This window comes from Neovison vison, chromosome 11 (genome assembly GCF_020171115.1).
Source record: "Neovison vison isolate M4711 chromosome 11, ASM_NN_V1, whole genome shotgun sequence".
NCBI lineage: Eukaryota > Metazoa > Chordata > Mammalia > Carnivora > Mustelidae > Neogale > Neogale vison.
This window is the reverse complement of record NC_058101.1, coordinates 113,054,397-113,066,958: the sequence shown is the minus strand read 5'-3', so window position 1 is coordinate 113,066,958 and position 12,562 is coordinate 113,054,397.

The following is a 12,562-nucleotide window of genomic DNA, read 5'->3' as shown; positions in this document are numbered from 1 at the left end:
CCGTGAGTCTGGTGCCAAAGTTTTTGATGAACAAAGGACAGTGGCCAAGTGATAGATGTGACAATGACAAAGAAACTTAAGAGGTCATAGAGGACAAATGGCATAGCCTCAAAGAAGTAGCATTAGTAGGATTACTCTCTGTAAGAGATTGGTGGGTAAGGATGTGGGAGATGCAACGAGGAGCAGAAGGGATTCTAATCGTGCCCTTCGAGAATGAAGTCTGTAAGATTTAGAAGAATCCCAGCGGGGCTGCAGTGAGACAGGTGGAGACAGTGTTTGCAGAAGAGCTTTTCCCAGGGATGAGCAGCCATTTCAAAGCTCCACACGAGGAGAGGCAGAAGTAGGAGGTGGAGACGGAACGGCAGGTCAATACCTAAACCACGAGGGGTCTGCTGAATGTCTTCATCTTTCCTGAGGAATTTCTTAAATTGAAAAACTCAGCTATGGCTATTTCTATTGAATATTTACTGTTACTGAAATAAAAATGCGTCCCTCTCTAGCAACTGGTTAGTTCATAAGAAACATACGGCAAGGTCAAGGCTGTAGTAGTAGTATTTACAAAATGGACATCATATTATCTAATAATATCTAATAATATAATAAAATAATATAATAAAATAATAAATATAATAAAATAATCTACTAATTTGTAATGGAGGGATGGAATTTAATTTTATATGTATATATAATATATATGTACACATGGCATCATTAGAAATGGACACTTTGCAAAAATACATGCATACAGTGGACTAAAAGATAAATAGAAAAATAAAATCAGGGCGAGAAAAAGCAGGATCATAAGATGAAGGCAAAGATGAAGGTCATATACTGAAAATATTAAATTCTTACACAAATGCTGGAGTTAAGCCACAAATTTCTTGATTTCCTAGGAGGAAATCTGATGAATCCAAAATTCAGTGTCAATAAAATGAAAATACTCTTGTTGTTTAAGTCAAGTACAATTTTTCTTTGCACTGGGGATTCAAATGCCTCTCATGTCATCTCATTAAATGGAATTCTCAAGGAGTTAACATTTTCAACAATATCCCAGTGATAAATGCTACAACAGGAAAACTTTGTCTATTGTGCAAAATTACATAAGTATTTATAAATTAGAAATCAAGTTGCTGTCACTAAGTAGGAGCAATACCTTGTTAATAACACTTATGCCCTTAGATTGGCCTTTCCCATTTCTGAGCAAATGAGTTTTAGCTTTTCTATCAAAATATTGTTTTATTTATTTTTTTTAAAGATTATTTATTTATTTATTTGAGAGAGAGAGACAGTGAGAGAGAGCATGAGCGAGGAGAAGGTCAGAGAGCAAAGCAGACTCCCCATGGAGCTGGGAGCCTGATGTGGGACTCGATCCCGGGACTCCAGGATCACGCCCTGAGCCGAAGGCAGTCGTCCAACCAACTGAGCCACCCAGGCGTCCCTCAAAATATTGTTTTAGCTTTGAGAAATAAAGAGGGAAAAAGAGAACTGCACAGGAGAGAATGAGAGAAAGAGAAACCCACAACATAAATTAGACAATTTCTCATAGAATATTTTGATTTTTTAAAAAATTCATTATTATTTAAAACTAAGAAGTATCCTCTACAAGTTGATGCCTAGTTTCAACACTTTTAATCTTGTTTGGCTTGTCTTAAGGAAATTTATAAGCTGATTCTAAAATTTATGTTGAAAGTAAGGAAAAAAGAAAATTTATACAAAAAAGCAGAGTATCTAGGATAGCCAAAACAATTTTAAAAAAGAAGAAAATTGGAGAACTTACACTGCCTGCCATAATGATTCACTATAAAGATATAGGGATTAGGAGCATCTGGTGGCTCAGTCATTAAATGTCTGCCTTTGGCTCAGGTCATGATCTCAGAGTCCTGGGATCGAGTCCTGCATCAGACTCCCTGCTTGATGGGAAGCCTACTTCTGCCTCTCCCATTCCCCCTGCTTGTGTCCCATCTATTGCTGTGTCTCTCTCTGTCAAAAAAGAATAATAAATAAATAAATAAATAAACAAAATCTTAAAAAAAATAAAAAAGTAAAGTTACAGTAATTAAGAAAATGTGGTATTGGCATAAGGATTGACATACAGATCCGTGGAACAGAGCACAGTCCAGAAACAGACCCAGAAGTCAACACATGTGGTCAATTGGGTTTCAGCATAGTTGCCAAGATATTTCAATGGAAGAAGACATCTTTCCCACAAATGTTAACAACTGGATATCAGTGTGGAAAAAAAAAATGAATCTCAACCTTTACCTAAGTAAAATTAGTTCACAATGAATAAAAAACTAAACCACAAATCTTTGAAAATAAAACATAGAGGGGTGCCTGGTGTTCAGTCGGTTAATTGTCAGCCTTCGGTTCAGGTCATGATCTCAGGGTCCTGGATTCAAGCCCTGCAAGGGGCTCCTACTTAGAGGGGAGCCTGCTTCTCCCACTATTTGTGCCCCTCTCCCCCACTTATGTTCTGTCTCTCTCTCTCTGTCTCAGATAAATAAACTCTTTAAAAACAAGAATAACTTTTCAAGAATGACTCTAAGAATCTGTCCTATTACACCCTCAGAAATCTGATTTCTGTGATGCATTTCAAAGTAAGTTGTGAACATCAAAGTAATATGTTTTGGTAGTTTTATATTTATTTATGTATTTTTTAAAAAGTGTATATATTTAATGTGCACAAAATGATGATTTTATGTATATATACATAGTAAAATGACTATTATAGTCAAATTAATTAACATATCATCTTCCTCACATAGTTCCCATTTTTCCAGTGATGAGTTCTCCTAAACCCTACTCTCCTAGCTTATTTCCAGTATTTAATATTGTATTATTAAGCATAGTTATCATGCCTGCACATTAATCTCTAGACTTATTCATCCCACATAACCCTTTGACCAACATCTCTCCATTTCCCTGACCTCTTTCCCTACCCCTCAGCCATTGGTTACAATTCTACTCTGCTTCTATGAGTTCAATTTTTTTTTCTACTTTGCACAAATAAATGAGATGATACAGTATTTTTCTTTCTCTGTCTGGCTTACTTCATTTAGCATAATGTCCTTCAAGTTCATCCATGATTTCACAAAAGGTAGAATTTCCTTCTCTCTCGTGGCTGACTAATCTTCCATTGTATTTTTACATCACATCTTCTTTATTCATTCATCCATTGATGGACACTTGGGTTGTTTTCATATCTTGCTCCTGTGACTAATGTTGCAATGAACGTAAGAATACAGGTATCTTTTTGAGATCTCAATTTCATTTCTTCTGGACATATACCCAGAAGTGAGATTTCTAGATCATATATGAGTTATATCATTTTAGTTGTCTGAGGAATTTTCATACTATTTTCCATAAAAACGGCACTAATTTACACTCCTACCAACAGGGTTTAAGGATTCCCTTTTCTGAAATTGTTCTCTTGTACTTTGATCACAGGCATAGTAACAGATGTGAGGTGATGTCTCACTGTGCTTTTGCTTTACATTTCCCTACTGATTAGTAGTGTTGAGTAGCTTTTCATATATCTCTTGGCCATTTGCATGTCTTCTTTTCAGAAATGTCTATTCATGTCCCTTGCCCATTATTAGTTGGGTTATTTGTTTTCTTGCTGTGAGTTGTTTGAGTTCTTTATGTAATTTGGATATTAACCCTTTATCAAATACATGGCTTACTAATATTTTCTTCCGTTTCTTAGATTGTCTCTTCACCTTGTGATTGTTTCCTTTGTTGTGCAGAAGATTTTTTAGTTTTCTGCAATCCTAATTGTCTAGTTTGTCTTTGTTGCCTCTAATTTTTTTTAAAGATTTTATTTATTTATTTGACAGACAGAGATCACAGGTAGGCAGAGAGGCAAGCAGAGAGAGACGAGGAAGCAGGCTCCCTACTGAGCAGAGAGCCCGACGCCGGGCTCGATCCCAGGATCCTAAGATCATGACCTGAGCCAAAGGCAGAGGTTTTAACCCACTGAGCCACCCAGGCGCCCCTGTTGCCTATAATTTTGAGACCATATCCAAAATATCATTACGCAGACAAATGTTAAGAACCTTGTTCCCTGATGTTTTCTTCTAATAATTTCATGGTTTCAGGTCTTACATTTAAGTCTCTTATTCCATTTTGTGTTGATTTTTGTATATGGAATGAAATAAGCACTAAACACGGAGGCAGAGCTTAATCCAGGACTCTGAGATCATGACCTGAGCCAAAATCAAGAGTCAAATGCTTAACTGACTGAGCCACCCAGGCGCCCTTTCTTTTTTTCTTAATGTAGGCATTTTTACTATGAGTTTCCCTCTTAGTTCTGATTTTGCTTCATTCCATAAGTTTTGTTATGTCATGATTCCTGTTTCACTTGTCTCAAGATATTTTTTCCCTTTTGATTTTTTTTGACCATTGGTTATTGAGAAGTATATTGTTTAATTTGCATATATTTGTAAAATTTTCACTTTTCTTCCTGCTATTGATTTCATTGTGGTCAGAAAAAATATTTGAGGATGCCTGGGAGTCTCATTCAGTTAAGCATCCCACTCTTGATTTCAGCTCAGGTCATGATCTCTAGATTGTGAGGTTGAGCTCTGCGCTGGACTTCATGCTGGGCATGAAGCCTGCCTAAGAATTTCTCCCTCCCTCTTCCTCTGCCTCTACCCCCACTCTGTCTCTCCCTCTCTAAAAAAAAGAAAAAAAAACATTTGATATTTCTATCTCTTTAAATTTGCTAGGACTTGTTTTTGTGGCCTAATATATAATATATATCTATCCTAGTGAGTGTTCCATGCACACTGAAAAGAATATGTATTCTGTTGTTGTTGGATGGACTGTTGTTTATGTGTTTATTAGGTTCCTTTGGCCTATGGTGATGTTCAAATTTGTTATTTCGTCGTGGATTTTCATACTAATATTTTTGCAGTTTTTATAGCACAGCAAAAGTTACCAGATTATTTGCTACTTAGTTCAATTAGTTATAATGTGTTAATGAGTCCATTGATATTTAAAATTATTTAATGTATGAATCACTTTACATGTATTATTGTATTTACTTTTTACAAAACCACTTGAAAATACATATTACTATTATCTCCAATTTTTAAGTGAAGAAACTGAAGCTTGAAAAGTCCATATATTTATTCAGTGTTCTATAGCTATTAAATGTGTAGAAATATATAAAAATATATTTTTAATTTTTAATTGAATTCAATTTACTTAATATATAGTATATTATTAGTTTTGAGGATAGAATTTAGTACTTTATCAGTTGCATATAACACCCAGTGCTTATTACATCAAGTGCACTCCTTAATGTCAATCAAACAATTACCCCATTCCCCACACTCCCCACTCCAGCAACCCTGTTTATTTCCTGTAGTTAAGAGTCTCTTAAGATTTGCTTCCTTCTCTGTTTTTATCTTATTGCATTTTTTCTTCCCTTCCCCTATGTTCATCTTTTTGTTTCTTCCACATATGAGTGAAATCGTATGGTATTTGTCATTCTCTAACTTATTTCACTTAGCATAATGCTCTCTAATTCCATCCCTGTCATTGTAAATTGCAAAATCTCATTCTTTTTGATGGCTGGATAATATTCATGTGTGTACACAATATATACACATATATACATATACATACATACATACATATGTATACACACTATCTATCGATGAACACATGGGCTCTTTCCATAGTTTGGCTATTGTGTATACTGCTACTAGGAACATTGGCATGTATGTGCCCATTCGAATCACTGTTATTGTATCCTTTGGATAAATACCTAGTATGCAATTTCTGGATTGCAGGGAAGTTCTATGTTTAACTTTTTGAGGAGCCTCCATACTGTTTTCCAGAGTGGCTGCACCAGTTTACATTCCCACCAACAGTGTAAGAGGGGTCCCCTTTCTCCATATCCTTGCCAATATCTGCTGCTTCCTGAGTTTTAATTTTAGCCATTCTGACCAGTGTGCAGTGGTATCTGATTGTGGTTTTGATATGTATTTCCCTGATGTCAAGAGATGTTAAACATCTTTTCATGTCTGTTAGCCATCTTATGTCTTCTTTGGAGAAATGTCTTTTCATGTCTTCTGTCCATTACTTTACTAGATTTGGAGAAGGGTTGTTTGTTTGTTCATTTGTTGTTGTTATTTTGGGTTTTTTGGAATTTTTGCTTTTTGAGTATTGAATATTGATAGGTTCTTTATAGATTTCAATACTAGTCCTTTCTTTAATATATCATTTGTGAATATCTTCTCCCATTCTGTAGGCTGCCTTTTAGTTTTGTTGATTGTGTACTTTGTTGGGCAGAAGCATTTTATCTTTATGAAGTCACAATAGTTCATTTTTGCTTTTGCTTCCTTTGCCTCTGGAGCTCTTTTTAGCAAGTTACTGCAGCCAAGGTCAAAGAGGTTGTGTTTTCTTCTAGCATTTTGTTAGATTCCTGTCTCACAATTAGTCTTTCATCCATTTTGAATTTATTTTGGTGAAAACAATATCTTCAAGGCATAAACTATTAATAAGCATGAAGGTACCCTTTGATGTTCAAATTACTTAAAACCATATGATATTGACATTGGTAACAATGGCTTCTACTGACTCCCTTGGCACCATGGACCCTAGCTTTTCCTCATGTGTTTTTGGGTATTCCATCTCAGTTTGTTTTGTAGGTTTATCTTGTTTAACTCATCCTTTATTATTATTATTATTATTATTATTATTATTAACAGAAAATGTATTATTTGCCCCAGGAATACAGGTCTGTGAATCATCAGGCTTACACATTTCATAGCACTCACCATAGTACATACCCCCTCCAGTGTCCATAACCCAGACACCCTATGCCTACCCCCCCACTCTCCAGCAACCCTCAGTTTGTTTTCTGAGATTAAGAGTCTCTTATGGTTTGTCTCCCTCCTGATCCCATTTTGTCTCATCTTTTCCTTCCCTACCCCCCACAACCCCCTGCCCTGTGTCTCATATTCCTTATATTAGAGATCATATGATAATTGTCTTTCTCTGGTTGACTTATTTCACTCCACATAATACCCTCTAGTTCTATCCATGTCATTGCAAATGGCAAGATTTCATTTCTTTTGATGGCTGCATAGTATTCCATTGTGTATATGTACACCACATCTTCTTTATCCATTCATCTGTTGATGGACATCTATGTTATTTCCATAATTTGGCTATTGTGGACATTGCTGCTATAAACATTCAGGTGTATGTGTCCCTTCAGATCATGACATTTGTATCTTTAGGGTAAATACCCAGTAGTATGATTGCTGGGTCATAGGGTAGCTCTATTTTCAACTTTTTGAGGAACCTCCATGCTCTTTTCCAGGGTGGCTGCTCCAGCTTGCATTTCCACCAACAGTGTAGGAGGGTTCCCCTTTCTCCACTTCCTTGCCAACATCTGTTGTTTCCTCACTTGTTAATTTTAGCCATTCTGACTGCTGTGAGGTGGTATCTCATTGTGGTTTTGATTTCTTTTCCCTGATGCCGAGTGATGTGGAGCATTTTTATGTGTCTGTTGGCCATCTGGATGTCTTCTTTGCAGAAATGTCTGTTCATATCCTCTGCCCATTTCTTGATTCGATTATTTGTTCTTTGGGTGTTGAGTTTGATAAGTTCTTTATAGATTTTGGATACTATCCCTTTATCTGATAAGTCATTCATGAATATCTTCTCCCATTCTGTCAGTGGTCTTTTGGTTTTGTTGACTGTTTCCTTTGCTGTGCAAAAGCTTTTGATCTTGCTGAAGTCCCAATAGTTCATTTTTGCCCTTGCTTCCCTTGGTTTTGGCGATGTTTCTAGAAAGAAGTTGCTGCGGCTGAGGTCGAAGAGGTTGCTGCCTGTGTTCTCCTCAAGGATTTTGATGGATTCCTGGCTCACACTGAGGTATTTCACCCATTTTGAGTCTATTTTTGTGTGTAGTGTATGGAAATGGCCAGTTTCATTCTTCTGCATGTGGCTGTCCAATTTTCCCAACATTATTTATTGAAGAGGCTGTCTTTTTTCCATTGGATATTCTTTCATGCTTTGTCAAAGATTAGTTGACCATAGAGCTGAGGGTCTATTTCTGGACTCTCTATTCTGTTCCATTGATCTAGGTATCTGGTTTTGTGCCAGTACCATACTGTCTTGATGATGACAGCTTTGTGTAATAAAGCTTGAAGTCTGGAATTTTGATACCACCAACTTTGGGTTTCTTTTTCAACATTCCTCTTGCGATTTGGGGTCTTTTCCAGTTCCATATAAATTTTTAGGATTCCTTGTTACATTTCTTTGAAAAAAATTGATGGTATTTTGATAGGGATTGCATTAAATGTGTAGATTGCTTTAGGTAGCAAAGACATTTTCTTTTTTTTTTTAATTTTTTTTTTATTTTATTTATTTGAGAGAGAGAGACAGTGAGAGAGAGAATGAGCGAGGAGAAGGTCAGAGAGCGAAGCAGACTCCCCATGGAGCTGGGAGCCTGATGTGGGACTCGATCCCGGGACTCCAGGATCACGCCCTGAGCCGGAGGCAGTCGAGCAAAGACATTTTCACAATATTTGTTCTTCCAATCCATGAGCATGGAGCACTTTTCCATTTCTTTGTGTCTTCCTCAATTTCTTTCATGAGTACTTCATAGTTCTCTGAGTACAGATTCTTTGCCTCTTTGGTTAGGTTTATTCCTGGGTATCTTATGGTTTGGGGTGCAATTGTAAATGGGATCAACTCAATTTCTCTTTCTTCTATCTTGCAGTTGGTGTACAGTATTGCAACTGATTTCTCTGCATTGGTTTTATGTTCTGACACTTTACCGAATTCCTGTATGAGTTCTAGCAGTTTTGGAGTGGAGTCTTTTGGGTTTTCCATATAAAGTATTATATCATCTGCAAAGAGTGAGAGTTTGACTTCTTTGCAGATTCAGATGCCTTTTATTTCTTTTTGTTGTCTCATTGCTGTAACTCATTCTTTTTATGTTGATCTCCTTCATGGTGATGTTCACATCTCCTCTTCTTTTCACCTACACACATACCAGATGGTTTCATGCATGTTCTGGATTTTAATTATCATCCACATGTTGATGACTTTCAAATCTTTTTCTGGAAACTGAATTTCTCTCTTGTGCTCCATATCACATATATAACTATTAATATTTATTTACTAATATTTATTTCATCCATCAGTTACTTTGACAAAAATTGTAAGCACCATTTTTTATTCTCTTTTTTTTTAAATGATTACCAAGTCTTTTAGAATCATTCCAAAATTTATCAACTTCTCTTTGTCCTTTTGTTTTAAATCTATATCACTCTTGCTACAATCATTGCAACAGCTTCCTAACTGTATTCCTAAAAATATTTTCCTGCTATGACCTATTTCCAAATGCAGACAGAATAATTTTTTATACTGTCTGCCCTCTGCTTTAAAAATCTACAATGATTATTCATTGCCTTAAGGATAAAGTTCAAAATTCTAAAAAGGATGAAAATTGCCTTCAATACTTAACATTGTTAACTTTATCTCTTTTCACTGCACTCCAGTGTCTAGGCTCACATCATACTCTCTTTAAACTTTGGGTCTTAAACATACCTTCCATTGAAATATTTTTTAAATTTTTCCTCTTCCTGCCTCTACTTCTGGTCTTCAGCTTCTATTCCAACATATCCCTCAGTTCTTAGCTCAGATATTACTTTCTCTGGAAAATAGCTCATTTCCAAAGATTGAGTCGTATGGCTTTTCTATATTCTTTCATAGCACCTTGTACTTAATCTCATCCAAGAACTTACTATATTTTTTTAACAGACTGTGTTATAATCATCTACACACTTGGTTTTATCCTACATAAGATAGCAAACCTATAGGAATGAAGATTGTGTCTTCTTTATTGTTACACTGCCAACAAATGCCTGGCACATACTTAGTAAGTATTTGTTGTATGAATGAATGAATGATATAATCTAGAGACCAACTTGACTTTTTTAAAATTTATAATCAAATGAATAGAACTCATATTCTTTCATTTAGAGAACTGTATTCTAAGACCAGTAAGGTGTGAATAGGATAATGAATTGCCTCTTTCTTAAGCAAATATAAAATATGAAAACAACAATTAATGATTCATGCTGCATGGGGGAAAAATAGCTCCTTTAATAACAGACACAAGGATATAATAAGCTTCATTTATTTAGAAGTTATTTAGAAGTTCCTATTTAGTAGGTAAGAAAAAATAATTAGCCTTTGCCAATTCTTAAGTGTATATATGGTTGATTAATAGAAATTGACTAGCAAAGGAGAAGACAAAGTTAATAAAGACCCCACTCCTCATTCTTTAAATGTACACACAAGCCTAGAGCTTAAGACTTTTACTCAAACTCTAACTAATGTAAGCCCCATCTGTCATTTCTGGTCATCACCTCTGTTCTATAAATAGGAAGAAACCAAGACATACCTCATCATTCCCAAACAGTGACAGGATGGAGTGCTAAGGAATGGAGCTGAGCTAGGGACAGTCAAGTGTGTGGTGCCTGAGCTCGGTTAGAAAGGGCAAAAATGTATTTTAAGATAATAAACATTATGAGCCAGTTATCTCATTTATAAGAGGGGGAAAATCACAACAACATAGAAGAAATCAGATTTTTTAGTATTTTAAGGGAAAAATGTTTTTCCCCTCTACTCCAGTTCAAGTTATAGGGTAAATATTTTTAAAATCTAAATGGGAAACTTTTATTTATTTACTCACTTCTCAAGAGGACTTTATTCTTTGAATGCTTTGTTTACTCTGTTATTCTTTGAACTATTTAAGAAGTTTCACGCAAGTGTGTTTCCATTATGATTTTGTTAAGTGATGCTAAGCAACAATTTCAACCCTTTGGGGGCCATTTGCCATTGCACTTAGCACACTGCCTAAATAGAGAAGAAACAGAAAGATTTTAATCTTATCTGTGGCCATATTCCCACCAGCAATGAAAAGCATAGCATACTTTTAAAGAAAGTTCTTTCTCAACCAGAATTTTCCATCTTTGATCTTTCTTTAAACAATAATTTTGTTACCAAGCCATGCATTTATCTTTTATCCCCAAATAGTGTCAATTACAGAAAAGCTAAACATTTCCATCTTTGAAATCTATGCTTTTATTTAAGAATGGGCGAAAGGCCACAATTTTTTACTTCAATCTATCACAAGCATAAAATTAGTTTACCTTTTTTAGTAATACTTCTTAACCAAGGCAATATTTTGAAAAAGATGTTGAAATCAATACCTAAAATTTACTCTTTTACCCCATTTGGAGTTAAACATTCAAAGTTTGATTTCAGGCTGTTTTGCTTGTTTTAGTTGTGTATTTAAATAAAACAGTATTTTTAACATCTTATAATTAAAGATCAAATTTCCTACTGTAAGCAATTTCCCTGAAATTGTAAATATCCCAAATTAATCTATAGCATTCCAGAATTTTTCCAGAAAATAGTGGTTTTTCTTATTTGGACATATATACACTAGTCTGAAAATGTTAAGGAATTTAAGATAAATTTTAAGTGAGGTCACTGTGCTAAATTTCAAAGGATCCTATAGCTCAGTTTGCAGAGAAAAATACTCTAATAGTCAGGATTTCACTGAATGTTTTAAGTTTCAGTTCTGGGTCTCCTACCCAAAGAAAAATACTGCAATGCAATCTCTCTTCTCTTTTATCATTTATTAATTGCAAAGTAAATAGCTCTCCACTGCAGTGAGACATGCTTTTAGAGTCAGGTCTTGACTAGTTCTGGGAATAGTGTTAAAAATCAATTGTTCTTAGCTAGACTCTATCTGTAAAATTCACCTATATTAGAATATCTGGTTGACTTGAAGATTTCCAAGTTTATTTCTGGCCACTGAATTTACAGCCTTCATTGAACATTTTCTGCTTTTCCTTCCAAATCTTCCATCATGAGTTAAACAACAAATTCCTTGGGATAACGAACGATGACAGTAGAATTGATAGAGTAACTGGCAGCTCCTTCTTCGTATCTCACAGACCTTCCATTTTAAACAACAGTGACCTACCTCTTCTATAAATGAAAATGTTTAAAGTACTTGGTGAGTAGTGGCTCTCACCTCTTTTTTCTTTTTATTTTGAACAAAAATTCTAAATACACCAAAAAGGTATAAGAATTATATACTAGGAAAGCCTGGGTGACTCAATCAGTTAGGCTCCTTCTTCAGCTCAGGTCATGATCCCAGGGTCCCGGGATCCAGTCTCACATCAGGCTACCTGCTCAGCAGGGAGCCTGCTTCTCCCTTTTCTGCTGCCTGCCACTCCCCCTGCTTATATTCTGTGTGTGTGTGTGTGTGTGTTAGTGTGTGTGTGTGTGAAATAAAATCTTTTAAAAAAGGAATTGTATAATTACTCTTTTTATTTTTTTGACGTGCAATTGACATACAATGTTACATTAGTTTCAGATGTATGATATTGTCTGACAAGTCCATATGTATGCTATGTTCACCACAACTGTAACCACCATCTGTCACCATAAAACACTATTATAATACCATTGACTATATTCCCTATGCTATATACCTTTTATCCCATGTCTTTTT